The 20,662-nt window shown below is 46.0% G+C and overlaps 1 long non-coding RNA gene across 1 annotated transcript; it reads left to right on the plus strand.

Annotated features, from left to right (window-relative positions):
• The first annotated feature begins 2,980 nt into the window (after positions 1–2,980).
• On the plus strand, positions 2,981–17,241 carry LOC147107335 (uncharacterized). The gene is made up of 2 exons (XR_015080917.1): positions 2,981–3,098; positions 16,821–17,241. It is a non-coding gene; the product is annotated as an uncharacterized LOC147107335 (long non-coding RNA).
• Positions 17,242–20,662: the final 3,421 nt, after the last annotated feature.

The following is a 20,662-nucleotide window of genomic DNA, read 5'->3' on the forward strand; positions in this document are numbered from 1 at the left end:
GGCCCACCTTGACCAGAGACAATCTGGAAACAGGAAGCTAGTGACTACTAACTAGACCTCCATGTTTTGTTACAAGTCGATTAAAGCCTTGCTTTATGTACAACCAAGTGCGTAGTGAGTCTTTATTATGTCACCCCTTGATCCCTTTAGCCTTAAGAACTATATCCAACTCCTTCTTGAATATATTTAATGTATTGGCCTCTACTGCCTTCTGTGGTAGAGAATTCCACAGGTTCACCACTCTCTGGGTGAAGAAATTCCTCCTCATTTCTGTCCTAAATGGCCTACCCCTTATCCTTAGACTGTGACCCCTGGTTCTGGACTCCCCGACCATCGGGAACATCCTTCCTGCATCTAGTCTGTCCAGTCCTGTCAGAATTTTATAAGTTTCAATGAGATCCCCTCTTATTCTTCTAAACTCCAGCGAGTACAAGCCCAATCGACCCAATCTCTCCTCATACGTCATTCCTGCCATCCCAGATATCAGCCTGGTGAATCTTCGCTGAACTCCTTCCATGGCAAGAACATCCTTCCTCAGATAAGGCGACCAAAACTGCACACAATACTCAAGATGTGGTCTCACCAAGGCCCTGTACAACTGCAGCAAGACATCCTTGTTCCTGTACTCAAACCCTCTCGCTACGAAGGCCAACATACCATTTGCCTTCTTAACCGCCTGCTGCACCTGCATGCTTACCTTCAGCGACTGGTGCACAAGGACACCCAGGTCTCGTTGCACTTCCCCTTCTCCCAATCTATTGCCATTCAGATAATAATCTGTCTTCCTGTTTTTGCCACCAAAGTGGATAACCATTCCAATGGTCTCTTGGCCAGCCTCCCATCGTCCACCCTCCATAAACTTCAGTATCCTACCCTGCACCAGGTCCCGCTCACCTATCACCCCTGTACTTGCTGACCTACATTTTCTCCTAGTTCTCCCATGCCAAATTCTCATCTTGTGTTTAAATCCCTTCATGGCCTTGCTCCTCCCTATCTCTGTAATCTCCTCCAGCTCTACAGCACCCCTCAAACACTCCATTGCTCTTACTCTGGACTTTTGTGCATCCCTCTCTCTCTTTGCCCCACCAATTGGCAGCGTGCCTTCAGCAGCCTATGCCCCACCCTCTGGAACTCCCTCCCTAAACTCCTCTGCCTCTCCCCCTTTAAGACCCTTCTTAAAACCCACCTCTTCGACCAAGCTTTTGATCACCCCATCTACTATCTCCTCCTTTGGCTTGAGTAGCCTGCATTGACAAACACAATTTCCATTTGATGATTGCTTATTCATATCCCACCCTAGATTATGAGGAAATACACAAATGGCAATTTTGGTACAGTTGAAAATGCCTTATTATTGATTTTGGTAGAAAAAGATCCCTTTGCTCCTGATCCATGCTGAGCTGAATAAACTGGTGTGCCTTCCTCACGAGAGCTGCAGTCACATCAGAAATGTACCATTTTGTTGCATACTGGCTGATTCCTCGGGCAGGATTTTCATTGGGCTGTGGAGGCGGGATTGGAGGCATGTGGGGGTTTAAAATCACAAAATCGGGGGGCACAAACCCATCCCGCCCTAACCCGCCTCCATGCCAGTTTCAACGGAGGCGGATACCCGACCTGTGCTGGGACCCGCCTCTCCGAGGCGGGAAGGGGATTAGTGCCAATTAACAGCCTGTTAACAGGTAGTTAACAGGCAGTTTTTAGCCTAATCCCTATTTTTATCCCTGAAGTGTGGGATTCCCGACAGCTCCAAACCACGCCAAGTTAGCGAGGCGGTCCGTCGGGTTGAAGGGCTTGGAGGGTTCCAGATGTCCGGTGTTCAGGTGAGTGATGGGTGCATGAGTTCAGTGGTAAGTGTGTTTGGTGTGTGTAAAGTGTTTAAAGAAGTTTAATTACCTTTACTTACCTTTACAGCCTTCCTGCAGGTCTCGGGAGTCCCTCATCTCACCGGCACAGAAAGCAGAATGGCCGCGATCTGTCAAAAATTGCAGCTTTCTGCTTTCTGTTCCGGAGAGATCTCTAAATCAGCCTGAGAGGAAGGAATTAACCTGGAGTACAGATTGTCAGTGTTTGACAGCTTCAATGAGCTGTCAAATGCTGATATTTCATCTGTCAAAAGCTCTTGACAGATGAAATGTCAATCCGTGATATCACCTGTTGCCGGGTGGCCCTTAATTGGCCTGCTGAGCCTGCTGGGCAGGCTCAACAAGGTCAATCATGTGGAAATCGAGTGGGTTGGCTAGAACTCGATGGAGGTGGGACTCCAACCCCGAAAGTTGCAGTCCCGCCTCCTACACGCCTCCAGTATCAAAATCCAGCCCCTCGAGTCTGTTGTGGATCTCTTGAAGTGCCAATGATATAGAAATTCAGTGCAGCGGTTACTTATGCTAGGAATTTCCTCAGGATTTCTCCCGCTCTGCCCCTGTAATTTTGGCAGACGTTTGGCAGATTCCCATTTTTTCCACAAGTGAACCGTTTGCTGACAAGAGTTATAGTGGCAGAATGAGAGAAGCCCTGAGGAAGTTCACCCCTGTTGACTTCCACTGGCAGTGCTGTTCCTCACTTTGACCTTGGCTACAGAGCTTCCCATGGCATGCGGAACAACCCAGTGATAAGTTCTGTGTGACACTGTTGCTTGGTGAGCTTCAGGTAGCTATGCATTGTTCAGCAGCTTCTGGGCTTGGGATAGCTGGTTGGCCCCATCACTGAGCCTCCAACAGCTTGCTGTTCCCATTCTATAGTCTCTGTTTATCTACTATTTCAGAGTTCACAATTGGTCCTGTACCAATTCTGCTGCTAGCCACTAGGCACAGGAAAAAAAAGATAATGGGCCAGTAATTCCGGTCCCAACGCGTGAGTACGGACGGGGTACTCACGCGTGGGCCCGTTGGAAGTGCCGGATTTCAGCATGGACAGCGCATGCGCGGGAAACCGGCATTTCCTGTCCTCTGAACCAAGGGGATCAGAGGACGAACGCGTGCGCGCAGGAGTCTGTGCGTGCGCGCTGAAATTCCTTTTTTTCCACAGGTTTGCGTGTGTGTAAGGGCCTCTCCTTTTTACGAATGTAAAAAGGAGATGTAAGGACTTGATTCTTTAAGGTAAGTGGTCTATTACTTAAAATTATAACATTTTTTCCACAGCTTTATTGTTTTTAAGGACTTTACAGTAAGGTAAGTAGTTTTAGACCCGATTTTTAAAAAAATTATTTTTTTCAAAAATTTGATTAATTGTTTAAAATAGTTTTTAAAAGTTATTTATAGTTTATTTAATTATTGGGATGTTTTTTAAAATTTTATTTAAAGTTAAACTAGTCTTTTGGGCGCCCGTACTTTTCATGAGTTTGACAGTTCTTACTATCAAACTCATGAATGAAGTTTCCCCTCCCCTGATTGGCTGCACAGTGCTCACCTGATCCCAGCCGGCACATCGCACTAACTACGCCGTTGGATCAGGCAAGCACATCGCGCCGACATCTGAACCGGGTCAGTGACAGGAATTCCAAGCAGGCCCGGGCTTCAGATGTCGGCGCGCCGGGTGAGTGCACATCGGGGGCTTGCACGCGCGGCAAGCCCCCAATCCTAATTTCTGGGCCATTGCCAGCACATAATCCTCAGCTGCAGCTGGTATATACTTTCCTTACAATCCGAAGAAGTGCCTCCAGCAGTTTCATGTGCCAAATATAGCTATGTTGCTCAAGTGAAGAGAAATTGTATCTGACCCATAATGATGTGTTGTGTGAAACAACTAGTGAACATTAAAGCTTCATTCATTGGACTTGATTCATAAATTTAGCCTTTTCTTCATTTCACAGAAAATCACAGAAACCCCACAGTGCAGATAGAGGCCATTTCGGCCCATCGAGCCTGCACTGACACATATCCCACCCGATCCCCATAACCCCATGTATTTAATCCCCCTAACACTAAGGGTCAATTTATCACAGCCAATCAGCCAATCAACCTAACCCGCACATCTTTGGACTGTGGGAGGAAACCGGAGCACCCGGAGGAAACCCACGCAAACACGGGGAGAATGTGCAAACTCCACACAGACAGTCACCCGAGGCCGGATTCGAACCCGCGTCCCTGGCGCTGTGAGGCAACAGCGCTAACCATTATGCCACCATGCTGCCCTTTGGGCAGCAAAGCTTATGTTTGGCATATAAATCGATTTGTTGCACTTCTTCAGATTCAGTTAAGTTAAAGGTTCAGCAGACATGTATCAAAGTATAACTGAGGTGTGATGGGTGATTAGAGTACATGACAACACGCGGCGAATTTACCGATCCTACGGTTCCAGCATGCAGCCACACTCAAATGGTTGGTGAATTTACCTATACTGCAAGTTAGTGCCTTTGTACTATTATATTATAGAAGAAGTACCACATAATAGACTTGTTAGCAAAATTAAAGCCCATGGGATTGAAGGGACAGTGGCAGCGTGGATACGAAATTGGCTACGGGACAGAAAGCAGAGAGTAGTGGGAATTTTTCCGAGAGTAGAGGGAATTATACAGTGGTATAAAAACAGAAAATGCTGGAAATACTCAGCAGGTCAGGCAGCATCGGTGGAGAGAGGAACAGAGTTAGCGTTTCAGGTCAATGACCTTTCGTCAGAACTGGAAAAAGTTAGAGGTACAACAGATTTTAAGCAAGTGCATAAACAGGGAAAGGGGGGAGGGGAGAAAAGAACTAATGGGAAGGCCTGTGATAGGGTGGAAGGCAGGAGTGATTAAAAGACAAAAGGTATGATTGTACAAGGCAAAAGGAGATGGTAATGGGACAAGTAAAGAAACAAAAGATGGGTCTAGGTGAAGTGTAAATGGGAATAGCAGAATCATCAAAAGCTGCTGTCCGAAAAAAATGGGGGCTGGGGTTATGATTTGAAATTGTTGAACTCAATGTTGAGTCCAGAAGGCTGTAAAGTGCCTAATCGAAAGATGAGGTGCTGTTCCTTGAGCTTACGTTGTGCTTCATTGGAACAATGTAATAGGCTGAGGACAGAGAGATCAGAGTGGGAGTGAAGCGGAGAATTAAAGTGACAGGCGACCGGAAGCTCGGGGTCACGCTTGCGGACTGAATGGAGGAGTTCCGCAAAGCGGTCACCCAATCTGCGTTTGGTCTCCTTAGTGTAGAGGAGACCGCATCGTGAGCAGCGAATACAGTATACTAAATTGCAAGAAGTACAAGTAAATTGCTGTTTCACCTGGAAGGAGTGTTTGGGGTCCTGAACAATGGGAAGGGAGGAGGTAAAATGGCAGGTGTTGCTTCTCCTACACTTGCACGGGAAGGTACCGTGGGAAGAGGAGAGGGTGTTGGGGGCGATTGAGGAGTGGACCAGGGTGTCGTGGAGGGAACGGTCCCTTTGGAATGCTGAAAGGGGAGGTGAGGGGAAGATGTGTTTGGTGGTGGGATCATGCTGGAGGTGGTGGAAATGGCGGAGGATGATCCATTGAATGTGGAGGCTGGTGGGGTGAAAGGTGAGGACAAGGGGAACCCTATCATGATTCTGGGAGGAAGGTGAAGGGGTGAGAACAGAAGTGTGGGAAATGGAATGGACACAGTCGAGGGCCTTGTCAACCATGGTAGAGGGGAATCCTCAGTTGGGGAAAAAGAAAGACATATTGGAAGCACTGGTATGGAAGGTGGCATCGTCAGAGCAGATGCGACAGAGACGGAGAAACTGGGAGAATGGAATAGAGTCTTTACAGGAAGCGGGGTGGGAGGAAGTGTAGTCCAGGTAACTGTGGGAGTCAGTGGGCTTATTGTGGATGTTGGTCGATAGCCCATCCCCAGAAATGGAGACAGAGAAGTCGAGGAAGGGAAGGGAAGGGAAGGGAAGGGAAGAGTCGAAGATGGGCCATGTGAAGGTGAGGGAAGGGTGGAAATTGGAAGTGAAGTGAACAAAATTATCCAGTTCAGGGCGAGAGCAGGAAACGGTACTGATACAGTCATCACTGGAAAAAGAGATGAGGGAGGGGACCTGATTGGACTGGAACAAAGAATGTTCCACATATCCCACAAAAAGGTAGGCCAAGCTAGGACCCATGCGGGCTCTCATAGCAACACCTTTTATTTGGAGGATGTGAGTGGAGTCGAAAGAGAAGTTGTTCAATGTGAGAACAAGTTCAGCCAGGCGGAGGAGGGTGGTGGTGGATGGGGACTGATTGGGCCTCTGTTCAGTGGAGTGCCCTCAGGCCATCCTGGTGGGGGATGGGGGGATTGGACGTCCATGGTGAAATGGAGATGGTTAGGGCCAGGAAACTGGAAACTGTTAAAGTGGCAGAGGGCGTCGGAAGAGTCGCAGATGTAGGTGGGAAGGGACTGGACAAGGGGAGAAAAAAATTATACAGTGGTGTTCCCCATGGGACAATATTAGGACCACTGCTCTTTTAGATATATATTAATGACCTGGACTTGGGTATACAGGGCATAATTTCAAAGTTTGCAGATGACACGAAACTCAGAAATGTAGTAAACAATGAGGCGGATAGTAACAGACTTCAGGAGGACATAGACAGACTGGTGAAATGGGCAGACACATGGCAGATGGAATTTAACACAGAGAAGTGTGAAGTGATACATTTTGGTAAGAAAAATGAGGAATATAAACTAAATGGTACAATTTTAAAGGGTGTGTGCAGGAACAGAGACACCTGTGGCTATCTGTACACAAATCTTTGAAGGTGGCAGGACAAGTTGAGAAGGCTGTTAAAAAAGCGTGTGGGATCCATGGCTTTATTAATAGAGGCACAGAGTATAAAAGCAAGGAAGTTATACTAAACCTTTATAGAACACTGGTTAGGCCTCAGCTGGAGTATTGTGTTCAATTCTGGGCACCACACTTTAGGAAGGATGTCCAGGCCTTAGAGAGGGTGCAGAAGAGATTTACTAGAATGGTTCCAGGGATGAGGGACTTCAGTTACGTGGAGAGACTGGAGAAGCTGGGGTTGTTCTCCTTAGAGCAGAGAAGGTTAAGAGGAGATTTGATAGCGGTGTTCAAAATCTTGAAGGGTTTTGATAGAGTAATTAAGGAGAAACTGTGATAGAAGGGTCGGTAACAAGAGGACACAGATTTAAGATGATTGGCAAAAGAACCATGAGGATTTTTTTTAAACACAGCGAGTTGTTGTGATCTAGAATGCGCTGCCTGAAAGGGTGGTGCAACAGATTCAATAGTAACTTTCAAAAGGGAATTTGAAGAGAAAATAATTTGCAAGGCTATGGGGAAAGATCAGGGGAGTGGGACTAATTGGATAGCTCTACCAAAGAGCCAGCACAGGCATGATGGGCCGAATGGCCTCCTTCTGAGTGGGAGGGGATGGGGGTGAGGCAGGTAAATGCTGGGACTTTCCTATTCCTGATATATATAAATAACCTGGAATTGTAGCCTCAATGAAAATTAACTAAATTGGCAGGTGAGTTAGGTGGAAATGTGGGCTCAGAGGTGTCTGCCTAAATCTTACAAAAAGAGAGCTCAACAAGGTTTGTATATGAGCAGTGGTAAATGGAGTTTAATATAGACAAATGCTAGGTACTGCATGTTAGAAGTAAAAATTGGGGGCATGTTTACTCCATGCGTGAGATAGAAGTTGTTTAGGACGAAGCTGAAAGAGACCAAATTATACTAGTTGACTCATCATTCATCACATCTAATATGAGGCAACAATAAGCAAAGTTAATTGGATGCTGTGTTATGTTGACAAATCAGTTGCTTCCAAATCTCCAGAGGTTATGCTTATGCCATATAACCCTGGGCACAGTATAAAAGGAAAGCAATGAGGCTGATCCTTGATTTCAAAAGGCATGAAATAGGAGGAATGCCTGATTAGCTCGGCTCTTCAAATCAAAAAAGACACCTCAGCGAGGTCCTTGTTGAGGTACGCAAGATATTTAATGGAATGGACACCCCAAAAATGCCTTCCAAAATGTTAGGGGACAGCAAGACAAGATGGTACAGGTTTCAGAATGTGAAGAGAAGATCTAGGACAGGTATCAGGGAGCATTTCATTGCACAGAAGTTGTTCAACAGCTGTAATGGAATGCCACGAGGAGTCACCTCCAGGACATTGGAATTATTTAACAAACAGCTCGATGCTATAACGGGAAGACAGTAAAGGATTGCTATTCTGGATCAAATGGGCCACAGAGCCTTCTTGTTCTGAGGCAGTTTTGTTGCTTGTCATTTTATTACACATGACTATGCATATTTCCTTTTTGTTAAGTGCTGAACAACTTTAAAATAGCTCTCATTGAGTAGCTTTTTAACCATGCACAGTTGGCCGTCGCTCCTCTTCGTTCCCACATATGGTACAATGAGGTCATTCTCAGTAATAGAAATGACGTATCTTTGTAATTATCCCAAGGTCAGGCATCTTCAAACTAATTTCTTTCTCTGTCTGGTGGGTATGTGAGAATCCATTGACTGACTTGGTTATATTCAGCTCCGCCTCATACATTCTTTGTTTCTGGGGAGGTGCCTGTCAGTGCCATAAATTATGTGTCTTCAGTGCATTATATCCTCCAGCAGTCCTTCCTTAACAGTGCCATCAAATCTTGCTTTCCTTTCTCTTGACTGTGTTGTGCTGCATTTCCACTCACTGTTTCAGTTGAAAGCTGGATTAAGCAATGTAAGCAATACTTAATGAAAGTAAGTAACTGTCGGATTGAGTAGTAGCTATGCTACATTATTACAGCTGTAGTCTGATTGGCTATTTTATTGTTTGTTCCTAATAACACAGTTGTGTGACAAAGAATGAAATTGGGCACAACATTGTATGATACTGCTTGAGCACTGTAGGCCACAAATAGCAAACCAAGGAAGGTCTAAACCTCAGTGAAAGAGAGGTAGAGTTGTTTTGGTTGTAATGCTGAAAATAATTTCTCTCATTTTTATCTTATTATGTCCGTGTATAATTGAGACACGGACTGCAGGAGTTGATTATAACAAGTCTTTACTGAATGGAGACAACCTGGAAACTAAAACTACAGAAGCCTGCTAGGGCCTTTTATACAGGGGTGGTCACTGCTGGTACTGCAGTCTGAGATCAGTTATTCCCTTAAAGGTACATACACAACAATTCCTCCCCTTTTAGATAAACAGTACATAACATTCATTTAACAACTAAATAATAACAAATTACAATTACAATTACGGTTGCTAGATACATTGGTTGAAGTTAAGCAATTATAAGTTCAGTCTTTGAGGAGGCTTCCTGATTCTGTCTGGATAACGCCTCTTTGGGATATCAGGTTCTTCTGGCAAGGTTGAGTCAGGATCAATGTCGTTGTTTGGTTCATCTGCTTCCAATATCACCGATTCTGCGGTAGATGCAATTGGTACTTCGGTTTCATTGCCAGGTGTATCAGATCGTGGTGTGGAGTTGACGTTTTCCAGTGACCCTAGAATCTGGTCAGCATGGCGTCTTACAATGCTCTCTCCAACGTCCACGGTATACATTAGAGGTCCTTGCCGTGTACAGATCGTTCCTGGCTGCCATTTCTCTGTGCGGTAGTCCCGGGCCAAAACTGGTTGACCTATCTTAAAACTCCTGGTCGGCCTTTCATTCATATTCTGAAGCTGCCTGTTCTCCACATCTCTTCTGACGTTTGGCTTAACCAAATCCAAGCGGCATCGTAGTCTTCGATTGAAGAACATCATGGCTGGAGTTTGGTTGGTAACCGCATGTGTCGCATTCCGGTAGGCAAACAAGAAGTTATCCACCTTGTGTTGTAGGGGTATATCTTCATTACACATTGCCTTGATAGCCTTCTTGAATGTTTGAACAAACCTCTCGGCCAATCCATTAGTGGCTGGATGATATGGGGCGGATGTGTAATGCTTAACACGATTGTTCTTTAAGAACCTCCGGAACTCTTCAGACACAAACTGTGGTCCATTGTCAGAGCAAATCTGTTCAGGCAGCCCATTCCTGGCGAATATGGTTCATAAGACTGTGATAGCTTTTTCTGTGGTGGTTGAGGACACTTTTATTACCTCTGGCCACTTTGAATGTGCATCCACCGCAATTAAAAACATCGAGTCCATAAAGGGACCAGCAAAATCAATGTGCACCCTTTGCCATGGAGATGAGGGCCACTCCCATGGATGTAGAGGGGCTTGTGGTGGGGCGTTTTGGACCTTCTGGCATCCTGTACAGCTCTTGGTCATCTCTTCGATTTCTCTATCGATTCCCGGCCACCACACAAACGCTCTGGCTAAGTTCTTCATTTTTACCCCTCCCAGATGACCCTCATGAAGCTCATTGAGCACTCTATCCTTCAATTTGGGTGGAATTACTACTCTGGATCCACACATCAAGGTTCCTCTGCACACTGACAGCTGTTCTCTTCTCAGCGAGAATGCTGGCAGCAGTGGTTCGCCATGTGCTGGCCATCCCTTCACCGTTAAATCATAGACCCAGGAGAGTGTCGGGTCATTTCGTGTTTCCTTTTCTATGTTTGCATTTGTCACAGGGAGACATTCGACTATAGTCGAGTGGAATAACTCCACTGGATCCACTGCCAGTTCTTCTTCCACCGTCGGCAACGGTAGGCGCGACAATCCATCAGCATTCCCATGCTATTTAGTTCCTTTGTACTCGATGTCATATTGGTGTGCCCCTAGGAAAAGGGACCACCTCTGTAGCCGTTGTGCCGTCATTATCGGTACGCCCTTCTGAGGGTTGAAAATGGAGACGAGAGGTTGATGATCAGTTAGTAGAGTAAATTTCTGACCGTGCAGGTAGTGATTGAACTTCTTCACCCCCCACACCAGGCTGAGGGCCTCTCTGTCAATCTGGGCGTAGTTACGCTCGGCTGAAGTTAACGAGCGTGACGCAAAAGCTATCGGCCTCTCTGAACCATCAAGGAATTTATGTGACAGTACCACCCCAATGCCGTAGGGAGACGCATCACACGCCAGTCTTATCAGTAGTGATGGGTTGTAGTGAGCCAATACTTCTCTTGAAGTGATTAGGTCCTTACTCTTCTGAAAGGCCCGCTTACATTCATCGCTCCAGTTCCATGCTACTCCCGTTTGTAGTAGGGCGTTCAGTGGATGCAGAATTGTGGACAAATTCGGCAAAAACTTATGGTAGTAATGCACCAATCCGAGGAATGACCTCAGTTGCGACACATTTTCAGGTGCTGGAGCCTTAACTACCGCTTCAATTTTGTCAGGGGACTTATGCAACCCCTCTTCATCAATCACGTGGCCACAATACGATATCTGTTTCTTAAAAAACTCGCACTTGGGGCGATTGGCTTGTAGCCCATGTTCACGTAGTCTAGTGAGCACCTGCTCTAGGTTGGCAAGGTGTTCACTGTCATCTTCACCTGTCACTAGGATGTCGTCCAAGTAACACTGAGTCCCCGGAATCCCTTGCAGGACTTGTTCCATCGCTCTTTGCCATATCGCCGGAGCTGATGCTACGCCGAATACCAGTCGATTATACTGGTAAAGACCTTTGTGAGTGTTTATCGTGAGATACTTCCGAGAGGATTCTTCAACCTCCATCTGCAAATATGCTTGTGCTAGGTCAATTTTTGTAAAACGCTTCCCTCCAGATAGTGAGGCGAAGGTATCTTCTATCTTTGGAAGAGGATATTGTACTGTGTGAAGGACTGGGTTCACCGTCACCTTGAAGTCCCCACAGATGCGAACCTTCCTTGGCTCCTCAGACTTATTGTTTAACGTTTTCTTCATGACAGGAACGATGGGTGTCACCCACTCGCTCCAGTCTACCTTAGATAACACGCCTGCATTCTCCAGATTCTCCAGCTCTGCCTCGACGGCTGGGCGAATTGCATATGGCACCAGTCTTGCTTTGAAAAACTTGGGAATTGCATTATCCTCTATTTTTATCGAGGCGGTTACGCCTTTAAGAGTGCCCAGTTCTTGTTGAAATACCTCTTTGGCGTCAGCTAAGATTGTTGACAATCGTCCAGGAGTGACGTCGTCATCCTTTTTACCAGCCACCGTCAGTGCCTGAATGGAGTGCCAGTCTAAACTTATCTTTCTGATCCATTCACGTCCAAATAACGGTGGTCCACCATCTTGCAGAATGTAGAGATACAATTTCCGTATTTTCTTGCCGTTGTATTCGACAGGCACCCTTATTTTTCCTCTGGGGTATACTTTTTGCCCCGTATATGTCCGCAAGACAATGGATGTCTCTCTCAAGGGTATGTGTGAGAATAGCCGCTCGTAGTCTCGTCGATTCATGACGGTTAGAGCTGATCCTGTATCCAATTCCATTTTGACTTGGGACCCTGCTATCGTGAGGGTGACCCAAATGGTTTGGTGATCCTCTTTTGCGATTACGTTGTGAAGTTTGAGACAGCTTAGTCTCTTGTTCCCGGATTCACTATCACTCATCTGGTCTTCGGAACTACTGCCCGTCATCTTTTGAACTTTCCTGTACGGTTCCTTAGTAGCCTTTTTGTTGTCGTTGGTCTTCTTCCCAGACCTGCAAACTCGTGCAATGTGTCCCATCTTTCCACATTGCCTGCATATTTTGTCCTTGGACCAGCAGTCCTTCTGGTCATGGTTTGTTCTGCCGCAGCAATAACATTTTGCAAATCCCCGTGTCATTTCGTGGGTGCCGTATTCCTGTGGCTTTTGTTGTATTTCCGCAGCTCCCCTTGCTGCTGCTTCGTACGATACTGCCACGCTGAAAGCCTTATCTAGCATCAGCTCTTTCTCTGAGAGTAACCTCTTCTGGGTTCCTTCACTCAGGAGTCCACAGACATATTTGTCCTGTAAGGTATCTGCCAGTCCTGCTCCGAACTGGCAGTGCTTTGATAGCTTGCGTAGTTCCGTAAGGTAATCAGCATTGCTCTCATTTTTATGCTGATTTCTCCTGTGGAATTTAAATCTTTCTGCTATCAGCAGCGGTGTAGGATTTAGGTGTTCCTGTAGGATAGCAACAATTTTGTTAAAACTCTTCGCCTTCGGTTTGGCTGGAGTAATCAGGTCCCGCAATAGGCCGTACATTCTTGCACCCATTAAATTTAGCAATACCGTTGCCTTTTTCTCATCGGCTATTTCGTTTGCCTCGCAATATACCTCGACTCTTTCCACATACGTGGTCCAGTCTTCTATTGCATTATCGAAGGCAGTGATATCGCCAGTCTTTGGCATCTTGAAAATCTAAGATGGTGCCTCCCGCGCTTTGCCTTCGTTCCCGATGGATCAAAATGGCGCCTCCCGCGCTTTTCTTCTTCCCCGCCGAGTTAAAATGGCGCCTCCCGTGCTTTCCCGCCGCTGCCGCTGCCAACGCCGCTCTCCGCGGTATTTTTATTTTTCTATCGCGCTTCAATATTTGCTCCGTTAATTGAAGAACCATTCCTGTTGTGGAGCGGACCCTCTGGGAGACTTCCCTCCCTCTCCTTAGGTCCGAACGCTGCCCGGCTGCGAAGCACCGGCCGCGCCCTGTGTGCTCCACCCTCTCTCTCTCTCTTTGCTTCCCGACTCGCTGCCCGGCCCCGTTGCAGAGCCACCCGATCGAGCTCTAGCCCGCCGCAGCCCAGGAAGGATCAGTGCACTACCTGCCACCAGCCCGATTAGCTGGGAAACCACAGACTGGAGAACCAAGCCTGGCTCTCGACAGTCTCTCCTGCACTTTTCAATTCGATGATTTGGAGGGCGATTGCCCACGGTTGACGCCCGTTTCTCGAGTTTCTTTGGATTATTTTTTTTTCTTTCTTCTGGCTTCGACCTTCAATAACGTCGTCTGAGGTGCTGCCGAGTTGCAGGTAAGTTCGTTTCTTACTCGTCGTCAGTATTATGTCCGTGTATAATTGAGACACGGACTGCAGGAGTTGATTATAACAAGTCTTTACTGAATGGAGACAACCTGGAAACTGAAACTACAGAAGCCTGCTAGGGCCTTTTATACAGGGGTGGTCACTGCCGGTACTGCAGTCTGAGACCAGTTATTCCCTTAAAGGTACATACACAACATATCTCTTTTAGCCCAATGTTTCTTTCTGCCTTTTTTACCTCTCTCTCTTAATCCAATCTTTCTTTCCCTCACTTTATTTCATTTTCTGTACCTGATTTGACATTGAATTCAATATTCCAACTTACACTTTCTAGTTCAGATTCTGCGCTACTCATTAATGATTCTTCATCTGTTTGGTTGAGGAGATACACAGTTGCTTGCCCTATCCACACAGGTCCCAGATGCCCTGTAGAGGGCGCCGTGCTTTTTGGATGGCTGGCTGACAGGCCCTGGCCATGCAAAAGCCCATCGGAGGACGAGAGCAAGTCTAATGAACGGCTAGCGCCATTTGTTCGCCGCTGACCACAAAATCCAGCCCATTATCCTTGCAAACTGTACACAATGTGACTTGCTGTAGTTGCAAGATTAATCAGGGCAGTTTTCACAACTAGGAGTGAATTCCTGATGCAATTTACCGCTATGAAGCCTTCAGATGGAATCATATACAAAGAGAAAGATGGGAGAAATCCTTTTCAACAAGCGTAACAGAACCGATTTACATTTTATATAACAAATTAAAATTTATTCTGACCCCCCACAATAATTATAATTTAAATGCAACATATCAAAAGTTAAAATGAACAGAATAAGGAGAAATTTCATGCCCATCAGCACATTACACACCCTCTAATTGTATATCAAACACTATTTCCTTTCATTAAGACAATATAATTTCTAATGAGGCAACCAAATTCCTGGACTACAATTATTTCTTAATTTGATCCAGTCTGATATCTTGAGCCTTACCCTGTAGTCATTTTATTGTCTGAAATAAATTAAGAAATATTAATAACTGAAAGTTTAGCCAGTTGTATCTTATGCAGCTTTAAAATCTGAGCACTCATTTTCACTTTATATGATTATAATTATAATAAGAACAAACACAATACTAAACTGACAACTTAGAAGGTAAATAAATCACCTGGCATAACACTGAGCCAGAGAGACCAAGGGCTAAAAATCCGGGTGTTTTACGACACCCGTTACCGGCATAGTAGGACCACTGCATTTCTTGATATATATCAATGACTTGGACTTGGGGGTACAGGGCACAATTTCAAAATTTGCAGATGACACAAAACTTGGAAGTACAGGAAACTCTTGTTTAAACGGCACCTAAATATCCGGAATTCTCTAATAACCGGCAAAATTCATACTCCGAAAACAACACCTCAATAACCGGCAATGTTGCCGAGTCTGAGTCTCCCGCGGTGTCCGAGTTAGTCAGTGGGGGTAGTTCTCCAAACTGCCACTACTCGGCTTCTTGGCGCTGTTGGAAGTCCGAACACCTCAATAACAGGAGCCTGACTCTCCCGTGCTGCCAGTAGTCTCTTCCGATCTGCCATTTTTCTGTGTGTCTCTCCATCTTTATCATGAATTATCTCCCCCATCTTGCATTATGGAATTCCCAAAAGTTGATCAAAGCAAAAGGAAGAGAGTGGTGTTAACTTTAAAACAGAAAATCGAGATATGCCAAAGACTAGAAAGGGGAGAGAAGCGTATCAACATTATGAATGAATTCAAAATCAGTTCGTCAACAATCTACGACATCAAATCGCAGAAGGATAAGCTGCTCAAGTTTTATTCAAGCTCGGAGACATCTAAGAGTGTAGAGAAACGGCGTACGCTTCATAAGCCTAAGCTTGAAGAGCTGGATACCGTGCTTTATGAGTGGTTTTCTCTTAAGCGTTCAGAGGGTGTTCCGCTTTCCGGACCCATGCTAATCGAGAAAGCGAAGGATTTCTACGCAAAGATGGAGCTCACTGACAAGTGTGCTATCTCCGAGGGATGGCTAACGTACTTCAAGTTACGGCACGGGATACGACGACTCGATATTTCCGGGGAGAAGAAATCAGCTGATCACGACGCCGCTGAAGAATACTGCGATTATTTCAATCGGATTGTGCAGCAACATGATTTGTCGCCAGCACAGCTATACAATGCTGATGAAACTGGCTTATTTTGGAGGTTTTTGCCAGAATCAACGCTTGCTGGGGCTAGTGAGGCTAATGCTTCAGGTTACAAGAAAAATAAAGATCGTGTAACTGTGCTAACATGTGAGAACGCTGCTGGGTCACATCGGGTTAAACTTCTTGTTATCGGGAAGTATAAAAATCCCCGTGCATTTAAAAATGTGAGGCACTTACCTGTTGAGTACAAAGCTCAAAGAAATGCTTGGATGGATAAGGAAATCTTTTTGTATTGGTTCCATCATATTTTTGTTCCATCTGTGAGGGAACATTTCCGTAAAATAGGGAAACCTGAAGATAGCAAATGCATTTCATTGCTTGATAATTGTAGAGCCCATCCGCATGAATCCGAGTTGGTTTCTGGAAATATTTTCACCATTTATTTGCCACCAAATGTAACTTCTCTCAGACAACCCATGGACCAGGGCGTTATCCAAAATCTCAAGTGTCATTACAAGAAAGACTTCCTACGTAAGCTGATAAACCAAGATGACACTTCACAATTTCAGAAGGAATACAATCTTAAAGATGCCATCTTTATTGCTGCATGTTCCTGGAACTTGGTGAAAGGTCACACTTTGAGGCAAGCCTGGTGCAAATTGTGGCCTTCTGTAATGTTTGCCAAAGGTTCTTCTTCAGAGGAGGAATTTCATGGGTTCAATGTTCATCCCAAGAAGAGTACAATAATGGAAATGGCTGGCATGGTGAAAAATGTAGGCCCAGCAAACCCTCTACGTAACCTCAGTGAAAGTGATATTGAGCAGTGGGTTGATGCAGATAGTGAAGTTGGTGTTGTGCATATGCTAAGTGATGATGAAATAATTGAGATTTTTTTGAATCCAAAGAAAGAAAAAGAAAGTGAGATGGAAAGTGAAGAGGATGAGACTTCTGAAGAGAAGAAGATTTCTTGGGCTAAAGCTGCAGAAGGATTGGCTTTAATCCTCCAATTTGCTGAAAGGCATCCTTGCTACTCTGCCTAAGAAGTTATGCACCTCCATATTCTGCACTCCACCTTTCTACAAAAAAGGCAAGAGTCCACTAAGCAAGCAGACATCCGGGACATGTTTAAGAAAGCTTCCAAAAGAGTTGAAGCAGTGGAAGTGCCTGAAGAATCTGTTGAAGTGCATGATCCTGATGAACCAGCTGGCATGGATATTCCTGATGAACCAGCTGACTTGGAATAAGTGTACAGTCAACTACAGTATACAGTCATTTATAAGTTTTGTTTTACTGTTAAGTAATTAAAGAGTTATGGATTACCCTCAACTGGCAGTACTGTACTTAATCAAGCATCTTCCACCGTCCATTTTACACAACATTCTGTAGGAGAGTACCCAATTATACTGCACATTTCTTGATTTTTTAATTTTTGTTTGTTAAAAATAGCCTCGGTAGATAACCCTCTCCGTCATCCGGAATTTTTAATCCACCGGCACCATCCCGGTCCTGTCGATGCCGGATACCAAAGAGTTTCCTGTATAGTGAACAGTGAGGAAGATAGTGATAGACTTCAAGAGGACATAGACAGGCTGGTGAGATGGGCGGACACGTGGCAGATGAAATTTAATGCAGAAAAGTGCGAAGTGATACATTTTGGTAGGAAGAACGAGGAGAGGCAATATAAACTAAAGGGTACAATCCTAAAGGGGGTGCACAAACAGAGAGACCTGGGTTTTTTAATGCACAAATCATTGAAGGTGGCAGGGCAGATAGAGAAAGCAGTTAAAAAAGCAGACGTGATCCTGGGCTTCATAAATAGAGGCACAGGGCTGGAGTTTGTCAATGGGGACGTGATGGAGACGGGACTCCCACTTTTTGGGTTGTAGCCCCGCCTCCATCGATTTGTGGCCAACCCACGTGATTTTCCCTTGATTGACCTTGTTGAGCCCGCCCAGTGGGCTCAGCAGGCCATTTAAGGGACACCCGGTTACAGGTAATGTCAGGGATTGACATTTCATCTGTCAAGAGCTTTTGACAGATGAAATATCAGCGTTTGACAGCTCTGTGAGGCTGTCAAACACTGACAATCTGACTTCTAACTTGAGTCCTTCTCCACAGACTCAGTTAGAAATCTCTCCAGAACAGAAAGCAGAATGCTGCAACTTTTGACAGCTCACGGCCATTCTGCTTTCTGTGCCGGTGAGATGAGGGACTCCCGAGACCTGAAGGAAGGAAGCCTGCATTAGTAAGTAAAGGTAAGTAAAACTTATTTAAACACTTTACACACACTTACCTCTGCACTCATGCACCCATCACTCACCTGAACACCGGACATCTCGAACCCTCCAAGCCCTCAGCCCGACGGTCCGCCTCGCTAACTTGACGTGGTTTGGAGCCATCGGGAAGCCCACATTTCAGGGATAAAAATAGGGATTAGGCCAAAAACTGCCTGTTAACTACCTGTTAACAGGCAGTTAATTGGCACTAATCCCATTCCTCCCTCGGGGAGGCGGCTCCCAGCACAGGTCGGGTACCCGCCTCCTGGGAAACAGGCATGGAGGCGGGTTGGGGGCGGGAAGGATTCATGCCCCCCGATTCTGCAATTTTAACACCCCACACGCCTCCATTCCCGCCTCCATGGCCCTGGGAAATTTGAGCCCATAGAATACAAAAGCAAGGTACAGGAAACTTTCTGTTATCCGGCACGGACGGGACCGACGTTGCGCCGGTTCATCAACAATTCCGGATAACCGAACGCTATAGTAAAAGATATGGAGCTCAGAGCTCCGTATAAAGCAACAAACCCTGCTTCAGAACAATCGACACAAGTTGCAAGCGTCTCTGTAGCTTAGCAATAGCTGCAGCTACACCCTTGCACAGCAGCAAATGGAGTAAAAAAAGTAATAAAAGTAATAAAAGTTACCTGAACCTACTCCTGAATTTTGCTGGTTAACTGACATTTCCGGTTATTTAGGGGCCGGTTAATCAAAAGTTTCCTGTAGTTATGATGAACATTTATAAAACACCGGTTCGGCCCCAACTGGAATATTGTGTCCAATTCTGGGCACCTCACTTTAGGAAGGATGTGAAGGCCTTAGCGAGGGTGCAGAAAAGATTTACGAGAATTATTCCAGGGATGAGGGACTTCGGTTATGTGGATAGACTGGAGAAGCTGGGGTTGTTCTCCTTAGAGCAGAGAAGGTTGAGAGAAGATTTGATAGAGGTGTTCAAAATCATGAGAGGTCGAGACAGAGTAGATAGAGAGAAACTGTTCCCATTAGCAGAAGGGTCGAGAACCAGAGGACACAGATTTAAGGTGATTGGCAGAAGAACCAAAGGCGACATGAGGAAAAACTTTTTTATGTAGCGAGTGGTTAGAATCCGGAATGTACTGCCTGAAAGGGTGGTGAAAGCAGATTCAATCACGGCTTTCAAAAGGTAATTGGATAAGTACCTGAAGGAAAACAATTTGCAGGGCTACGGGGAAAGGGCGGGGGAGTGGGACTAGCTGAAGTGCTCTTGCAGAGAGCTGGCACGGGCTCGACGGGCCGAATGGCCTCCTTCTGTGCTGTAACCATTCTATGATTCAGCTAGTGGCCGGTCCCGCGGCGTCCGCCATTTGCCAAGGACCATCAGTGCTGCTGGTACAATCAATGGCCCTGCAAATGTAAATTAGGGAGAGGGTGACGTTAGTTGCCGTGCAACTCTGACTTAACATCACCTTGGCGAACTTGGACCTTAGGCCTGACTTCAGCACTGGGTCCTAAGCCATGAAAAACCAGCATTCAGCAGACTGACAAAGGCGCTGCTAGCACCTCTTAAAGGGACACACAGGGCTGCATTTTGCCAATGGGAAGCTTTGGAGGCGGGACTCCCACTTGTCGGGTTTTAGTCCCGCCTCCATCGACTTCTGGCCAACCCACGCTATTTTCCCTTGATTGACCTTGTTAAGCCCGCCCAGCGGGCTCAGCAGGCCAATTAAGGGAAAACCGGTGACAGAGAACGTCAGCGTATGACGTTTCTTCTGTCAGAAATTTTTGACAGATGAATTGTCATCGTTTGACAGCCCTGTGAAGCTGTCAAACACTGACATTCTCTGTTGTTTGATGAGTCCTTGTATTCAAGACTCATTAAACCTATCTGCTGAGCAGAAATTAGATGGTTGTTGCATTGGAGAATGCAGCAGCCATTCTGTCATCTCTGCCGGTGAGATGCGAGACTCTCCGCATCCCCAACTGTTGAAGTCTGCAGGAAGAAACAAAGGTAAATAAACATTTCCTATCACTTTACACTCATCTCACACACTTACCTCTCCACACTTGCACCCATCACTCACCTCCGCAGCGCACTTTTGGACCCCTCCGACCCCCGCAGACCCACTGCTCGCCTCGCTGACCCTGGCAGGGTTTCCAGATATCGGGAAGCCTGCACTTGCAGGGATAAAATGGGGATAATCCTCTTAACTGCCTGATAACTACCTGTTAACAGGCAGTTAAGTGGTTGTAATCCCCTTCCCGCTTCGGGGAGGCGGCTCCCAGCACGGGTCGGGTACCCGCCTCCTGGGAAGATGGCACGGAGGCAGGTTGGGGGGCGGGATGGGCACCCGCCCCCTGATTCTGCCATTTCCTGGCAGTCCTGCCTCCCCAGGGCTGGCAAAATCCCCCCCCCCCCACATCTTTCAGGTAAGTTTGCATTTAAGCTTTTGGATTGGATTTTTTTGATTTTGTTGAAGTAGTAGCTTGCTGCA

This window comes from Somniosus microcephalus, chromosome 14, assembly GCF_052327205.1.
Source record: "Somniosus microcephalus isolate GS21.2 chromosome 14, FLI_Smic_1.0, whole genome shotgun sequence".
NCBI lineage: Eukaryota > Metazoa > Chordata > Chondrichthyes > Squaliformes > Somniosidae > Somniosus > Somniosus microcephalus.